A 17,558-nucleotide genomic window follows, 5' to 3' on the forward strand; every position below is an offset into this window, starting at 1 on the left:
GCAGAGTTTTCAAATCCTTATTTGTGAGATTTCTCTGTTTGCAGTGTGCTTATATGTGACATTCATTGTGTTATGTGTGACACTGAGTCCAACTAGCTGTAGAGAGGAATCTGTGAGTCTGTCGTTCTAATCAGATGAAGATAGTACGTCATGCCCCACCACCAGAGAGAGTTCAGAACCCCAGTGCGATGCAGCTGCCAAGCTTCAGACAGCTTATGCGTGGCATATCCATGCTTTGAGTGTAAGTATGAGTGACATTCTGCTGCCAAATGTGTGATACTTCGAAAGACAACTTATTGCTAGTAAAACCAAGCCATGAAGCCCATGTAAAGAGGTAAATATCCGAAAATACCTCTGTGAAAATTGTTAAGCCCTAAAGTGCCCTGAAGCAGCTGCAAAACCCCTGAAGAGAAGCAGAAGAGACGCTGTGGAAGAGTCCACGAGAAAACCCAGAAATTCGATGGATTGGGAAGGAATGAGCATAGACTTTTCTCTATTGAGAAGAAAACCCAGATCTAGAAGAGATCGGGTGGTATTCAAGTCTGACAAGAGATTCTGTTTGTCTGTGTTCATTAGCAGAATGTCATCTAGGTGAATGATCAATCTAATCCCGAGGGATCGTAGGTAAGACACCACTGGTTTCATGATTTTCGTAAAGCACCATGGTGCTGACGAAAGGCCGAAAGGAAGGGAGCAAAACCGGTAGGTGACGCCTAGCCATTGGAATTGAAGGAACTTGGTGTGAGAATCGTGAGTAGGAATGGTAAGATAAGCATCTTGCAGATCTAACCTGACCATCCAGTCATTTGGGCGATGAATATCTCTCAGATGAATGATAGTTTCCATTTTGAAGTGGCGATATACTACAAATTGATTGAACCACTTTAGATTTATAACAGGGCGCACTTTCTTGTTTTTCTTTTGAACAAGGAAAATGGAACTGAGAAAGCCGGACGGATCTAGAGGGGCGATGAGAATGGCCTGTTTTTGGAGAAGGTTTTGAATCTCCAGAGAAATGAGGTGAGACATGTCTGCCGAAAAGACTAGAGGAGGAGGAAAAATAGTTTGGGAAGGTAGAACTCTATAAGATAACCTTGGACTGAGTTTAGAACCCAGGGGTCTGTGGAGAGAGTGTGCAATTTTTGGATGAAGAGTTTTAGACGACCCCCTACTGGGGGAAGACCTGCCTTGTTGGTTGCTGTTGTGCCGGAAATTTTTCTGGCCACGACCTCTGTAACCACGGCCTCGTTGTGGGTAGAATTGAGATTTGTACTCCTGGTAGCCTGTGTTGAAGGAGCCTCTGGAGCCTTGATTTAGATAGGAGCGGATGGAAGAGCGACTCCTGCCTCTGCCGGCCTGCCAAAAACCCGAGGGGGAAAAACTTTTTTAATAGATAGTTGAGCGGTACAAAAGAGGGTGGTGATGGACGGAGCATCAGAACCAATCAAACACTCACACCCAGTCAACAGATCTGGGTTTGATTCATCACCGTTCTTTAGCCCACTCTGCCACCCCAGTTCAGACATGGCCATATGCAAATCAGTCTGACCCTGTGCCTCATGGGAACATTCCAGCCCGAACTGCCAAGCCATGCCTTCCCTGGACCGGAAACAAGCTTCCTAGGACCGGTTTCTGGCATTTCAGCCGTCTTCAGCCAGGCTTGCTGGAATCCAGTGGCAAAGTGAGCAAGGGACTTATGTCTGAGCATACCCTGCCAACTTATGGCGAACAAAGCAGTACAAAAGGGGGTGGTGATGGACGGAGCATCAGAACCAATCAAACACTCACACCCAGTCAACAGATCTGGGTTTGATCCATCACCGTTCTTTAGCCCACTCTGCCACCCCAGTTCAGACATGGCCATATGCAAATCAGTCTGACCCTGTGCCTCATGGGAACAGTCCAGCCCGAACTGCCAAGCCATGCCTTCCCCGGACCGGAAACAAGCTTCATAGGACCGGTTTCTGGCATTTCAGCCGTCTTCAGCCAGGCTTGCTTGAATCCAGTGGCAAAGTGAGCAAGGGACTCACGTCTGAGCATACCCTGCCAACTTTTGGCGAACAAAGCGGTACAAAAGGGGGTGGTGATGGACGGAGCATCAGAACCAATCAAACACTCATACCCAGTCAACAGATCTGGGTTTGATCCATCACCGTTCTTTAGCCCACTCTGCCACCCCAGTTCTGGGTTTGATCCATCACCGTTCTTTAGCCCACTCTGCCACCCCAGTTCAGACATGGCCATATGCAAATCAGTCTGACCCTGTGCCTCCTTGACCTGAATAGGGCTGTGCCTGGCAAGGTGAATGCTGGCTCAACCTCCTACTGTGCATCTGATGGCAGAACCTCTCTTTCTGAAAGGAAGGATGCAGCCTGGTAAACAAAGTGCTCCAGGTCTGGGCAGAACTGGTTCTGGCTGGGTTCAGTGACTTGTAGCTTCTGAGAACAAAGACTTTTGGGGTATAAATATCTGTGCTGAAACCCCTACAAATGGTATTGCCCCTGGATCTCAAGACCAACCTCTGTCCGTGGAACTGAAGGAAAACTGCAGGAGAGGACTGTCCTTGTGTTGTGTGCTGTTCCCTGGATTGGCCTGCAGTAGTTGTCATTGGACTGGAAAGAAGAGGGAAAAGGAGCTGTAAGAGAACTTTTTAATCTTGAACCTGCAATCACCCAAGGGCTAGAGAGAGAACTAGCCTCCTGACTGAAGTCTCAGGCCCAGTAGACTTCATTTCGTCGCTAAAGCCTGTTAGTGAGCCGCCGCAGCCGAGAAGCGTCAAGAAATTTGTCGCACTGCTGCCGCTTAGTGCTCGCTGACCAAATCATCGCACTGCACGGTTACAGATCACTATCTTGTCGCTAACGCCCGTTAGCGAGCTGTCGCCGCCGAAGAGCGCTCGGAAATCCATCGCGCTGCTGTCGCTGAGTTCTCGCTGACCTGATCATCGTCCCGCACGTTTGCGGGCCTCGAAACCATCGCTAAGGTCCGTTTGCGAGCCGCCGTGACCAAGAGCGTGAGGAAAAACATCACTATCAAGCAGTAGCGGCATTTTGTGGATTATTGATACCAACATCCAGGAACTGTGAGTAAAAGGGGTCGAAGAGACCACCGCCCTGAACTGAACTTTGCATTCCCCATTTGAACTATTTTTGCAGCATCAAGAGAGTACTATTTTTGTACAGTATTGTGGCTTCCTCGTTATTTGGTCTTGTGATAAGCCTATATATAAAGATAAGTATTTTTGATAACTACCTGCGTTGTGTCCCTTCGTATTGTTCCTCACTGTATTACTGTGTATGGTCATAGATGCTTAACACACTGCCTCTGAGATTAGCCTAACTGCTCGTGCTACGTTACCACAGGGTGGAGCAGGGGTTGTCAAAGGGGTGCAGCCCTTCACTCTGACTTAGAAAGAAGGGTCCCTGCTTGGACAGTGGCCATCCACTGCCAACAAGAGACCCCCATTTCTAACACTTGCCATGCTAGCGCTCTATTAACAACGCTTAGCGTAATGGCTAAAAAAATTCCAGCGATAGCGGTGAAATGGGCCAACATCGCTGGAAAATAAGCGATGTTTACTGAACAACAGCGAAAAGCTTGTTGATACGACCTTGTGGTCTTAACCCCATAATCCACCTCCCATGTTAGGTATGCCTAAGTCAGGATTTTAACAAACGTCAGAATCCAGCGTTAATGGCGTGTTAGCGATATTTTCCCGTGGAGTTTTGTCAGGCATGCCTACTTTGCATCTCATTAGCGATGCGATGCATGATGAAAACGTGCGCTAAGAATCGGAAACACGCGCTAGCGTGCCCTTGTTAATTATGCAATATAATTATCGCCGCTTTTCAGCCGAAAACGGGCGCTAAAGCGACGATACAGGGCTTGATAATATGCCCCTATGTATTTAATCCCATTCACTTTAAATGAATTAATTATTATGCAGTGTCATTTACAGAAGAGGCATTCCCAAAAGGGGAATTCAGACCCTAAAAGTGGTAGACAAAACATGATGGCCCAAATTTACTAAGCCGTTGAAGGGCGACGCACGGCATCGCAAAGCTTACGTAAGATTTACAAAGCCACACAAGGGGGGTGAGTTCAACCGTCTTGTGCGACTTTGCAAAGAAATATAACGCAAAGCAGGGCTTGTTCTGCGCTACACCGGGCAATAAACACATTTCAGGCCAAATTGTTGTACAAGGCCGCTTTATTGGACAGGTAAGCAGTTTCATGTAATACAGATATGCAAAATAAAGGCCTCACTAATACAGAGTCATATTCTATCACCCCCCGCCCTTAATCATTCCCCACAACAAACTTTCCCAAGATTGTTCTAACTGATCCTCCTCCCCAACCCCTATCTTTCGTCCCCCGCCTACCTCCTGCCTTATTCCTTGCTCCCCTGATTTGCTCTGTCCGAAGCTAGTCTGAATGCCCCAACCCTTCCTGCCTGTCTCGATCTCCTCAAATTCTGCCACCAGGAAAAACCCTAATATAGGTGTTTTTCGTGTCCCCTTCTTTGTCTTTTTACTATGACAATTGCTATCAAAACTTTTGCAAAAAACGCACACCCTGTGGCTAAAACAGGTAAAAGTGCTTTAATACCGTAACTTGAACAACATATTCGAAAAGCTCTTGTTTTTAAGTAAAAAAGACAGAAACATTCTAAGAAAAGAGAGGGGTGGGGGCATGGTCAGAAATATATATATGAAGCTGTTGCCTAACAGCTTATTCATCAACACCAAGCTTTTAACCCCAAAACGTTTTAAATCATCTCCTTTATATTCAGAATGTAAATCTCAGTACCTATGAAAGAAAGGTGATCTCTATTATGACGGAAGAATTGATAATCCTCTTTTGAATATCGCTGTGAGCCAACCAATATAAACCATGTGACATTAGGGCTTTTATGCTCCCATTTGTAAGGGCCTACAAAATTGCTAGTAACTCCATATCCACTTTTATTTCTAGGAGCAAACCTGGGCCAGATAACTGTACAAGGTAATTTTAACCCCAAGGGGGATCACTAAAACTTCCGGGTGCTTTTTTGATGGCAGCTCACTTCAGAGGCATTAACTGGCCCCGTTTCATACCCCTTTTTCCCCACCATATACTGAAACTTCGTCTGACTGAAAACCCAAATTCTTCCCAAAATGTCTCTTTTCAACTTGTTTTGAAGCCCACTTAACAAATTAATGTCCAAATATCCACACAGTCTTCTGTGGTAATGTGGAAACCACCGCCAAACCTAGGAAGAAATGACAGTTAATGAACTTGACCTATGACCTTAATCATCTAGTTCTCTAATGTATCTGAGAAAACAATCAGAAGACCAACACCCCAATTTCTTTAGTTCGTTCACTGAAAACCCCCACCTGGCAGCTTCTGAAGCCGCACCTATTCTAAAGGAGTGAGTCTCAAAATTGAATGGATTTTCATCCAATTTTCTTAGGGGTCATTACGATGATGGACGGAAGACCATCCATGCTGGTGACGGAAAACCGATATGTTTCCCGCCCCACGTGGGGTCATTGCGACCAACAAATCACAATGGACCCACAGAGGCTATTTTCTGTCCGCCGCAGCCTGTCAGACTCCACACGTTTTTAGCGTACACAAGGGTGGCGGACAGAGCCAACAGGGCAGGACTGACGTGCGCAAACACGTTCCGTCTGCCAAGCAGATCATCATGTTGCAGACAGCCCTTTCCACTGCCACGTAAAAACCACCGCATTGCGGATGGTGGAAATACAACTACGGAGAGGAAGAGTCGGAACAGAAGCGTTCTAAACCTCCGGAGCCAGCATGGATACGGTGCAAAAGGCCTTCCCGCTGCACCACCTGCTGCACCTCCGACAGACAAGACGCCGCCACGCCCAACAACAGAGGTATGTACCAAACATTTCCACGCATGAAACCCCTGAACAACTACAACTCCCAACAAGTGTGGCGGCACCACGATGATCATGGCAACCTTCCAAATGCAAAATGAGAGAGGCCCACCCAATCCCCATGAGTGACCCTCAGTGCCCCCGAAGGCAAATGGGCCAATGACATGCCTCGCAGTTGCAGAGCGTGCACACCGCAACATCTAAACAGGTACGCCAAAGGCACCCATTGGCTGATGGCTCATCCGCGTAGTGTGTGCCACACCCTGGCAACCCAGAAGCTGCGACTGCAACCCTGCAACATTCAAGTGGGGCCAATGCGTGTCATCGCTGTGAATGCCAGCTACCGCGCATGCAAACACATACTGCATTTACATCACACATCACAACTCATTTGCCTAAAGTGACTGGTGCACCCCATGTTTAATGTTTTAGGGCACGAGGCCCCCATGCATATAAAGTACCCGCACAGACATCGTACATGTACAGGAGAACCGGCCCAAGGCACGTGCATCCTGCTCCTTTGGCAGGGTCACAGGTTCAGTGACGCCTGGGCTGGGCAGCTATGGGGTGGGGGTAAGCCAGCCCTCTGGGAGTGGCTGGTACATTAGACCAGCTGCTCACTACACTGTGAAGGGATGAGAGAGTGTGACCCATGAGCCAAGTCTTCACACACATGGAATGTCCAAGGAAAGGAGAGTGAAATTACATACATAGCCATGCCTCGTGGCCAGATGGACTTAAATGAGGGACGGAGTCAAAAAGGACAAAGGCCTCCCGCACGGTACCAATGTTGTCTACTGAAACCTCCAACATGTGAACATTACTTGAATATCCCTTGATATCTGACTGGCGTCTCTGGGCCAGGGGTCGTCTTGTGAAGGGCCAGTGGCGTAGGCCGACAACCAGAGGTGCCCATTGTCTGCAAATCAGACATATGTGTTATCCCTAGCACGTCCAACACACGTACTGGTGTGGCATGCAGTGTACCCAGCTGCCACGACCTGTAAATATCCCGACACAAGTCCCGAGTCAGTGCTTCTCCAGACCAAACGCCCTCAAAAATCATGCCCACCAGTATGTAGGACATGTGATCACCACACCCTGCAATCCTCACTGTCTTTCGTGATGTTCCCTGTAGACTGATGCACTTACATGCTTGCATGACTGATTGTCTCTGTACAATGTGTGCGTGAAGTAAAGTACTGTCACACCCTACACTCCTATCAGTAGCACAATACAACAAATGAAAGTCACATGAGCGCGTGGCTATGGAGAGATGAGGGGTGCTGGATGAGGGTGGCAGAGAGGGAATCCAAGGAGGAGGGCATGAGTGAGAGCACGAGAAGCATCACTTGCCTGATAATCCCACCTCAGGAAAACCCCCTCCTCCCATCAGGAGGACCTTTTAGGAAAAAACACACTTCATGAGAGTGACAACATCTAAAATGAGAATTAGGAAGGAAAGAATGCGTCTCCCTGGCCCTTGTAAAACTGAGGAGAGATAAAGGAGGGCCCTGAAGCTGGCCTGGTGAGAGACATAAGTGACAAATCGAGCACACAGTGGCCCACCAGAATGCCTCGTTGGACCACACAAATACAGATTTCTTGAGCCGGCCCTGCCTGGGAGGCATCCCAAATGTTGATGGGAGCCGTTGATGGTACACACATTCACCTCGTACCACCACAGGCAAGTGAACCCATCTATAGGAACCACAAACACTACCACTCCATCAACGTGCAAGTGGTATGACAGGCGGAGCAGGTCATCTCACATGTGTGTGCAGAGCATCCGGGGTCGGCACATGACTGCTACATCTGGCAGACCAGCAACATCTCCCCCGCCCCCAACCCACACATGCCCAGTGACGATGACAGTGGTGAGGAAGAAGGCCTTGACCAGTGTCAACAGATCATCGTCAACAACTTCCATTGAGTGTGATGCAACAATGAGCAACTATGACTGGGTCTGTGTGCCTTGCTGTTGTCTCACGAACTTTGACAAATGTTCCAGAGACTTCGTACACATACTGGACAATGCGCCGGAGTAGAAAACACATGCATGCAGGGACTGAGCACCCCTACACACAGGACACCTTTGCCATACTGCCTCACTCCTCTCCTACTCACTCAGAAGCATTCAAGCGCCTGTACACAACCATAGAAGTTGAAGACAAGAAACGTTTCCAAAAGTGCAGTTTTTACTTCGGTGTCAAAGCATGCAACATACGTGCCACAACAGGTTGAAAATGCAAGAGTACACAACCAGTAACCACAGTGACATATCCAGTTAACATGAAGCTAGATGTCACATCAAAAATCCCTCTGGACGTCTAACCACGTGCATATCCCCCCCCACTCCTTGTAGGAAGGAATTGTAAGGGATGTCCCTGATCCATGGCCTTTGTCAGCAGAACCCATTACTCGGCCTATACATAAGGAAATTACACCAGATTGGTTGTGTCGCACTCATCACTGGATGGATCTCTCTCCTAGTGTGGGGCATCTGGCCCGCAATCCCATGTCATTCAAAGGGGATCCATGTCCTACTGCAGCTGTGAGACTTTGTTGAGTCAGGGTGCTAGAGCCTGAACAGAACTGAATGACAAGGGACAAGATTATCCGACCATGGACAGAATGTTCAGACAGTACTCCAGGACCGCGCAAAGAACAAGCTCTGCGGACACGTCTTGTCTGACAGACATGTACTAAGAGACTTGCAGGGCACAAGTCCTAAAAATAAAAAGTGGGGGGGACTGACCAAGTAAGACAAAATGCAAATTACCTCACAACGTCACGACGTAGCGCTAAGAAAGAAGTAAAATTGTGCGAATAACATGATTTGTACAAATGCTGGGACTGGGTAACCCACCTGACATTCCTACAGTGTTCACATTTATATACAGGGCCTGAACAAAGGCAAAAGCATGCCTCCCTTAAGTACCTGTGAAGAGACGACAAGCTGTGTGCATATGTTTCCCTCGGTGGCATCTACATCTAATTGCAAGGTCCAAGGCGGAGCCCAGTCAGCATGTACAAACAAAAGGAGGCCGGATGGCCCCTTTACCTCGGCCCGGCTGGAGGTGAGAAAAGGCTCACTCACTGCATGGACGTTGCTGCTGGGAATGGACAGCAGTCAGCGTGCAGGTGCTACTGAACGTTTCCCAGCATCTGGAGAGTACACTGGGACAAGTTAAGCATATCCATGTGGGGACCAACGTCCTGGTAGGGGGGGCGGCGTCCACCCCGTGCAAAGAGGGGGGGCACCGTGTACCTGCGTGTACCCCCGACTCGAGCCCTGGGTAATTGCAAAACAACAACACCATGTAATCTTTGTGCGCTACAGCTGCATAATGGAAGCCGAGCTCATGCCAGATGACAATGTCCACGACGGTCAGATGACAGCCTCCACTTGCTCCGGTCTGTGGTACCAAGCTAAATAGACTGCAGAGCACAGCACAGTCCAAGCCAATGCAGACAGGGCCAAAGTCAGCGAGCTGGTTGCCAATTCTTGTCAGGAGGCGTGAAGAAAGGGAAACGATTATTGCATTAGTCAGAAACAGCTCCTGTTGCTCTGAAGTAGTTACAAATTCAAGAAGGCTCAGAAAGCTTCGAAGGCAATCAGTTCCAAGAGATTATCCAGTTCATCTTCAGCGAAGAGGACCACCATCCAATCCAGCAGTATGAAGGAACAGATGTGCTCCTCGCACCAAGAGGTTGCAAGGTGCATCCCATCGCAACATGGGAGAAGTTCGATGTAGGCCTTGCACAGGAGCCATTGTGCAAACGCACAGGCGCAGCTATCAGTCTGCCTGACACATTGAAAGGCATTCGGCCCCATTTGAGAGAGGCGTGCGGTGGTATTAGGCACCCGCTTATAAGTAAAGGACCAATGAAAGGTATTGGCAGATATTTGATCTGCCTTCTGTAAGAAGACCAAATTGAAGTTGGTCATTTACGACACCTACAAAATATAAGTATGGTTTTTGTTTATTATTTTTAAGCAGAGTGACAAGACAATGGTCCTGATGAATGCCATGAATTTGTATCATCTGGCAGAAACATGTTGACCTGACCTAGTCAGATAGGAAACATCCTTACTCCTATCGTCACACTACTTATTTTAATTCCATCCGTCAGGGAGAGTTAATAAAAAAAAATTCTCCGTTTTGTGATGGTTTTAACACACTTTTGATATTATTTTGCACTCTGCCCCTCATTCTTACCCTCTTCTATGCCCCTGACGAGATAGTCTCGTCATGGAGCACGGTTGCGCTGTGCCCATGACGAGACTATCTCGTCATGGACCCCGCCCGCTAATGTAACGCCCGGCACAGGAGGGGGAAAGGGCATGGCACTGAAGGGGTTAAACTCACATTGGAGTGTAGAACACCTCAAGCTCCTCTCCAAAGGGAGAGTTTTAGCCCACACAGTGTACCTTGCGGACACTGTGTGCAAGAGTGGACCCAATGATGAAGCATGTCACCATCATGGTGAGTGAGGGTTCTCGTCTTTAAAACTTACACTTTTTAGGTGTAGTCTATGTACACTTTGAATTTTATCTTTAGTATATTCCATTATGGTACTTTTTGTGAGTTTGACATTGAAAGGCATCCCATAAACATGTCTCACCAAAGCAGTCTTGCACGTGGACCAACAAAGGAGTCACCCACAGCTCATGATCCAGGTCAGCAAGGGATGTGTTTGAAAGGCAGATATCCATGGCCCACTGAAACAGACATCTTCTACAGGAAAAGACAGGTTGCACGCAGGTGAAATATGCATGGCGGAACATTAGCCTATAACTGATGCCCAGCACAGCCAGTGGGACATATCCAAAGAGAAGCTGCATGTGTGCACGGTACAGTTGCAACTGAACGGGCTCGGCCTGGCCCACTGGACAGTCAGACATGGCGTGAGAGCAATCTCAGAAGCAGCGCTCAGCTGTACAGCCAAACTTATGTTCAGAAAGCGTGAATGCAGTGTGCTAATTGGAGGACTGACGCCTGGTGGTACTCCGGGAAAAGCATGGAAGGAAGGAACGAGGCCAGAGCCCACAAGTCTGATAAAAAGTGTGCAACGGCCTTCAGTATCAGACGCTATCAATACCCTGTGTCTCAGTTCACTGCGAAAATAGTGGGCGATCCGTGTTCAGCACTGGCTGAATCGTGCAGGACGGTCAAGACACCTGGTATCTGAAGGTTTTCGGGCTGGTGTGGGAGCGACTGCTTGTCGAAAGAGAGGCCCATTGTGCATGCACACTCATGGTAGTATGCTTTCGCTGTGGGAATGTAAGGCCACAATTGACTATCCACAATCACTTATGGGGGAGTTAGCAGAACATTGGCACAGAAAGGATACGTTGTGCAACTGTTACCGTATACGTAATGCCTGGCCAGTGCACGCAGGAGTGTCCATGTCGGTCCTCCTCACCTGAACAGACCAGGGACTCAGCATCCAAGGCTTCAACTTCGGGGGTTGGGGGCTGGTTGGGCTCGTCCATGGCATGGTCACCTGCTGTTGCTATCGACTCATCTCTTGGAGTTAGGTCACTTTTGTCAGCATGTTATGCACACATCACAACTTAGATGTTCATGTTTTGTCACATTTGAATTGAGGTGACATGACTTTTGCCTTAGCTTTACTAGACATTCATGTCAGTATGTCATCAGTCGCACGTGGTGTTGATGTACATGCAGAGCTTTCAGTGGGCCGGTTCTCACCGGTGCTGTGTACTGTCCCTTTTTCTGAGTGGGCCTCGGTACCGGTCTCTTTCGAGTTCTATTTTGTTCCCTGCCACAGGCGCTCCATCCTTTCTGCTGGAATGCATAGCCAGCCGGCACATCGATGTGCGCATGGTCATTCTCCTCACTTGTCCCTTGTGGAGTAGTTACGGCATGACGACATGGCAGGTGAGCATTGTGGGGAAGCGAAATTTTTTGTGGATTCATTTTGTCTTGGGAAATCACTCCTTTGGAGACTCATCAGCAGCAACATCCTTGTGGTGTCATTGGGGTTTTCAGTGGAAGATTTTCCAATGTTAGATGCAAGCCATAGTTGCAGCTTCCTTATCGTATGCAACTGACAAACATTGCCAAGGCCAGTAGCCTGGGGTTGCAGTAGGTATCATGTTCCTTGTTGTCTCATATATCTGGTTGCAATGGCAGTGACAGGAAAATGCTAGTGGGGTAGCCCGATATGCTAAGACCAGATTAATGTCTGAGGCTTTTGGACCACGCCCTTAATTATATTGTCCAGGCTCCTTTGAGGGACCCCCCCGGGTTCTTGCATTGCTCGTTAGCGATGTGACATGGCTAAAGGGCCAAGTTCATATGGGCCGATGACGAATTCCCGAGGACATGTCCTCTGGTACTGACTTGTTGCTCATCCGATTCAGTTAATTCTTGGATATTTCTGTCTTTTCTATGTGTATCTTTCTACTCTGCCGCCATTTCTTGCTTTGTGTTGGGCTTCTTGTGCCTCCTGTGGGTTTGTGATGTTTGACAGAGTTTCCATGTATGTGTTGTGTTGACCCAAGTTTTTCTGGTTTGAGGCAATGGGACTTGCACATTGTTTTTTTGTGGTCGCGTTCTTGTATTCTGCTTTTCGGTTGCATGTTCCTTCATCAATGACACTGTGAATCATGTGGCCTCTGGACGGATTTCTCATTATGTGCACGGCCTACTGACTGATGGGGGTTTCCAGAGTTGGCTACGAAGTGCAGGATGTGGGGGTCATTTGGCTCCATGCTGTTTGTGAGGGGAGACAGAGGGCCATATGGAAGTTGTGGAGTTGCTGTCAGGGCTCGACATGCCCCACCCCAGTGAGATAGCTAGCTACCTGTTGGGAGGCACAGTTAACGGTGTTAGCTGGCACATGGCTGTGGGGTGGGGTGGGGAGGGTGAGCCATGCTGTTTGGGAGAAAGGCCAGGGTGCATGAGCTGGCCACCTACCTGTGAGGTTGAACTGATTAAGGAAATGCTGTCCTTGTGACTCATTCATATTGTAAGCGTGCATTCCACATGAGTTTGATGGGGGCGGGCGATTAGGGCTTGTTAGAATCCGGGGTCTCTGGTTGGCGCAGGTATGTACTTGCGACAAGCAGGGACCCTTTTCATCTAAGTCAGGGCGTAGGATTATCTCTTTAAAAATAACCCCTGCTCACCCTCTAGGTAACGTGGCGCGAGCAGTCAGGCTAGATTCCAGAGGGCATTAGGTTAAGCATTCAAGATGTCCCACACAACAACCACCAACCCACCACACAGAGACATAAGGCTGTATTTTTGTAAACATAAACTCTTTATATAAAAGGTTTCTTCAAGCAGGCTTTAAAAATACAGTTCTTCACTTCAAATTAGATTCCAGTTACTTGTAATGACTTTGCAGGAGTCCACAGTTCTTAAAATGGCAATTCTTGGCTCAAAATACACTTCTTTGAGGTCTGTGCGCTTCGTAGGGCCGTCGGTACGCTTCGTACGAGTTTTTAGACACGTCGTGCCGTTTCTCACACTTCTCGCGTGAGCAAGCGTACTAGGACTTAAGCCGTACGGACCGTACCCTCGTAGGTACGCGTCGTACAAGTCCGGTACGCCTCTTGCCAAACCTCACGCTTCCCGCGTGAGCAACGTCTATATATTTTCAACGGTACGGACCGTACCTTCGCTGGGACGCTCCGTACAGCTGGTGCGACCTGTACCAAAGCTCACGTTTCACGCGTGAATAGCGTAGCGCGACGCCAGCACTGGTACGGACCGTGCAAAGGCAAGTACGGTTCGTACGAGCGCGCTTTCAGTTCACAGTACCTTGTTCTTTGGGGGAGATGGTCGTAGCAGCCTCAGGGGTCCACAGAGGAGTGTCCCACATTGCGTTGTCGTCCCTCGTAGTCAGTGGGCGGCGATGCTTCGTGGGGCGCTTCAGGACGGTCCCAGGCGCACACGAGGTTGGCAGAAGGAGGGGCAGCTCGGGGGCGATTTCCAGCGCGTCGCAGCGCGGTCAGCTTCACGCAGAGGACGGACAGTGCCTCACAGGTCCTTACAGTGGCTCCCACGGCCAGGGGGGTCGCAGAGGCTCGGCGCTTGGAGCCTGATCAGTCTCTTCTTTGCTGTGCGAGCTACGGCTCGGGGGGGCAGTTGCTTGCGGTGCTCGGGCCAGGCAGGCAGGCCTTTGCTGTGCTTACAGTAGCCCCGGTGGCAGACGTTGCGGTGCTCAGATGAGGGGCACACAGGTTCTCTGGGGTCAGCGTTTTGTAGGATCACCTCCAGCAGCTTCTCTTATTCGAGGGGAAAGGTAGCGCCCACTGTTCCTGGGGCGCAGTTCAGGGGGCAAGTTCACAAGCAAGCCCAAGATTGTTTGTAAAGCACAAGTTGATCAAAAGTCTTTCTCAGTCTTTTCTTCCTCTCCTTCCAACAGCAAGACACCCACCACAGGCCAGTCTCTCAGGCTTAGAGACAGTACTCCTCCATGCAGCTTTCCCAGGTCCTTCTCTTCAGGCAGAGTTTCTTCTTGGCGCAAACAGGATCTGACTTCTTAGGAGCAGGGCTCCTTCTTCTATACAGCAATTCTTTTGTTCTTTGTCGCCAGGGGGCCTGGGCCTGGCTCAGTCTGGTTTTGGAGCACTTTGTTGTGGTGACTCTGCTCTTTCCTTTCAGCAGCAGGGCAGAGACATCAGCCGCTCCACAGGGGGCAGAGCCGGCATTGTGGTGGCAGAGCACAGGTCTATTCAAGAGTCAAGGTGTACTCCTGCCACCCATCCTGGTGTAATCTCTCTACTCACCACCTGGAAGCCAGCCTGTCTCCTGGAATTCCCCAGCCCTGCTCCCCACTGAAACTAGGCAGCACACACACACACAGCAGAGGCGGACTGAATTGGCCAGGTCAGTAAATACTAACTTTCTAAAAGTAGTATTTACAAACACAGGATATTAAAATAAACTTTACTAAAAGAAGTATTTTATTATTCTGAGTTCAGGCATACTAAACTTGACTTTCTACCATGCTCTATGGGTCCACTGGGATTACAGCGTGTAGTAATTCCAGCATCCCATTCTGGCCTATGGAGAGCAGGTAGCTTTCAATAGTGAAAAACGAAAATGGCTGTAATTCACTATTAAGACATGCCACACACATCAGGGCATGTCCTACCTTATGCCTACAATGCACCCTGCCCTTGGGCCTACCAGAGGGGTGACTAATATGTAGTTAAGGGAAGGTTTAGGGACTGGCAAGTGGGTGCACTTGCGCAGTCAGCGCGACAGTACCAGACTGCACGCAGGTTCTGCAGTGGCAGACCTTAGACACATTTTGCTAGGCCGCTTCTGTGGGTGGCACAACCAGTGCTGCAAGCCCACCAGCAGCATCTGTATTTACAAGCCCTGGCACTCCAGGTGCACTTTACTAGGGGCTGATAGTAAACCAAATAAGCCAAACATGGACACCAATCAATGTATACATTTTACCATAGGGAGAGCATATGCACCTTTGCACTGATCAGCAGTGTTAAGGTGCCCAGAGTCATAAAACAGCCAACAACAGGTCAGAAAAAATATAGGAGGAAGGCAAAAAGTTTAGGGATGACCCTGCAAAAAGGGCCAGGTCCAACAGGGCTCACTTGTGCACAACGGTGTATTGTAGTGTGATGTGATCAATTTGTTGGGACTTACCAGCCTCCAGTCCCTCCTCGATTCCTGTGAGACCCTCTGGATGAATTATAGTAGGCACCTTCTCCTCCCATTCAGTGAAGGTTGGTGGGAGAATGGGAGTGCCGCCACCAGTACTCTGGGCCGCCGCATGGTTCCCCTGGGCTGGTTGCTTTTCCCGGCCCTTGGGATCGTTCCCCCGCTTCCTGATATCATGCACAGTGCGTAGGGTGGTACCTACGGCATTGACTTTGCTGTGGATCCTTGCCCACATCTGATTCTTGCGCGCAAGTGGGGTGTGTTGGACCAGGTGCTCGGACAAATGTGGTTCTGCCCTGATTTTCAACTCTGAGGTGGTGAATTTGGGCATTTTCTTGGGGGCATGGTGCAAATGAATGAGGGGTGCAGGGTGCAAGGTAATGGTGGAGATATGTGTAGTTTGTCAGGTGTGAGGGTGTAAGTGGTGTGTGGAGATAGGTGGGTGTGATGTTGTGCAGTGTGAGTCAATGGTGTCCTATCTCTCTGTCTCGGTTTGTGGTGTACAAAGGCTGCTGGTCCAGGAAGGGGTTGGTTTTCATCTGTGGTGTATGTGTGTGTCCACATGGGTGATGACCTCCAGATGTCTGTTCCATGCTGCGCATGGCTTTCCCTACCTGGAGCAAGTTGGGATGTGTCATTGTGGCGTGTGTGTTGTGATTGTGGGCGGCAGAGAGTACAGGCACACTTCGGTGTGATTGTGGGGTTGGTTCTGCCTGCCATTCATTTGACCCGTGTGCGTTCGAGGCGATCAGGTGGTATTGCTCAGTCTGCCAGCTCCGCATTCTCATCGTAATTGGCCGTGCGGTCATACCGCATCAGGAGCAGGCTTTTCGGGCCGTTGTACAGCTTTCCCTGTCCGTAGAGGTCAGATCTGCAGCTTTTCCGACCGTGGTGGACAGTGGTTTGTGACATCTGTCCGCCGCGGTCTGATTTCGCATACATTGTATCGTAATTTGACCAACGAAAATGCCACGGGTCATGCGGGGGATATTTCCCAATTTCATGGCGGTCAGAGGGCTTCTGCATCTGTCATCGTAATGGGCCCCTTAGTGTTTTCCTCAAAACTGCCAGCATCTGGGTAGCTTTGAGTGGAAATCCATCTTGGTGACTAAACACAAACTCCAATGCTGCACCTCCTACATCTCTAAATTTTAACCAAGCTTTTATAGGGCATAAAGGTCCATTTAATTTTGCCAAACTATTTTTGAACCTTTGCCAACTTGGTCTTTTTCGGATTTTTTGAGGATAATACCGATTGAGTTTTTTGTTACCAATACCATAACATTTTTAACTAAAAGATGGTCATTTTTGTTATTGATTTGCCCAAAAGTTCTGATATTCTGAAAGCCCCAATGTAGAAAGGTGGAATCTGACTGCATGGTTGCCCCCACTTTTTTCCTGGTGTTTGAATGGTTATTGACTAGTCTGGCTGGGATCCTGCTGTCCAGGACCCCAGCCTATCTGCTTACTCCCTTAAATGACTGGTGTGCATATTAGATGCACTAGTGATTGGATACTGTGGTACCTTATGAGCCCCTAGTCTATGGTACCTTAGGTACCAAAAGCATTGGTACTTCACAGGCCTACCAGGGGCTGAAGCATGTATTATGCCACCCCTGGGAAGCAGAGTAAATCTGACACCACAGGCCTGCTACTGCAGCCTGGGTGAGGTGGTGTTAGCACTCCTCACTGAGGTATAGGTTCCTATATCTCACCATACACACACATATAAACCTATTAGTCACCCCTAAGGCAGGCCCTATCAATCCTGAGGGCAGGGTGCTTGGTTAACAATGTGAGGGGGTGCCTCTGCATGAGCAGGACCCCTCTGCAGCTGGCAGAGTCTATTCTCTGTGGCTGTTTGTGGATGTAGTTAAAGCATATACTCTTAAGTGCATTATAACCTATCGGTAAATGCTAACTTTGGAATGACTGCATCAAAACATGTCATGTTTGCTGTCAAACAACTTGGAATCATACCCCCACACCAGTA

At 48.8% G+C, this 17,558-nt stretch overlaps 1 protein-coding gene across 2 annotated transcripts in view; it reads left to right on the forward strand.

Annotated features, from left to right (window-relative positions):
• The window catches only part of LOC146788707 (NXPE family member 4-like), a 652,915-nt gene that overhangs the window by 487,013 nt on the left and 148,344 nt on the right, over positions 1–17,558 (forward strand). The gene's annotated exons all lie outside the window — the stretch shown is intronic.

This window comes from Triturus cristatus, chromosome 10, assembly GCF_964204655.1.
Source record: "Triturus cristatus chromosome 10, aTriCri1.1, whole genome shotgun sequence".
NCBI classification, from domain to species: Eukaryota; Metazoa; Chordata; class Amphibia; order Caudata; family Salamandridae; genus Triturus; species Triturus cristatus.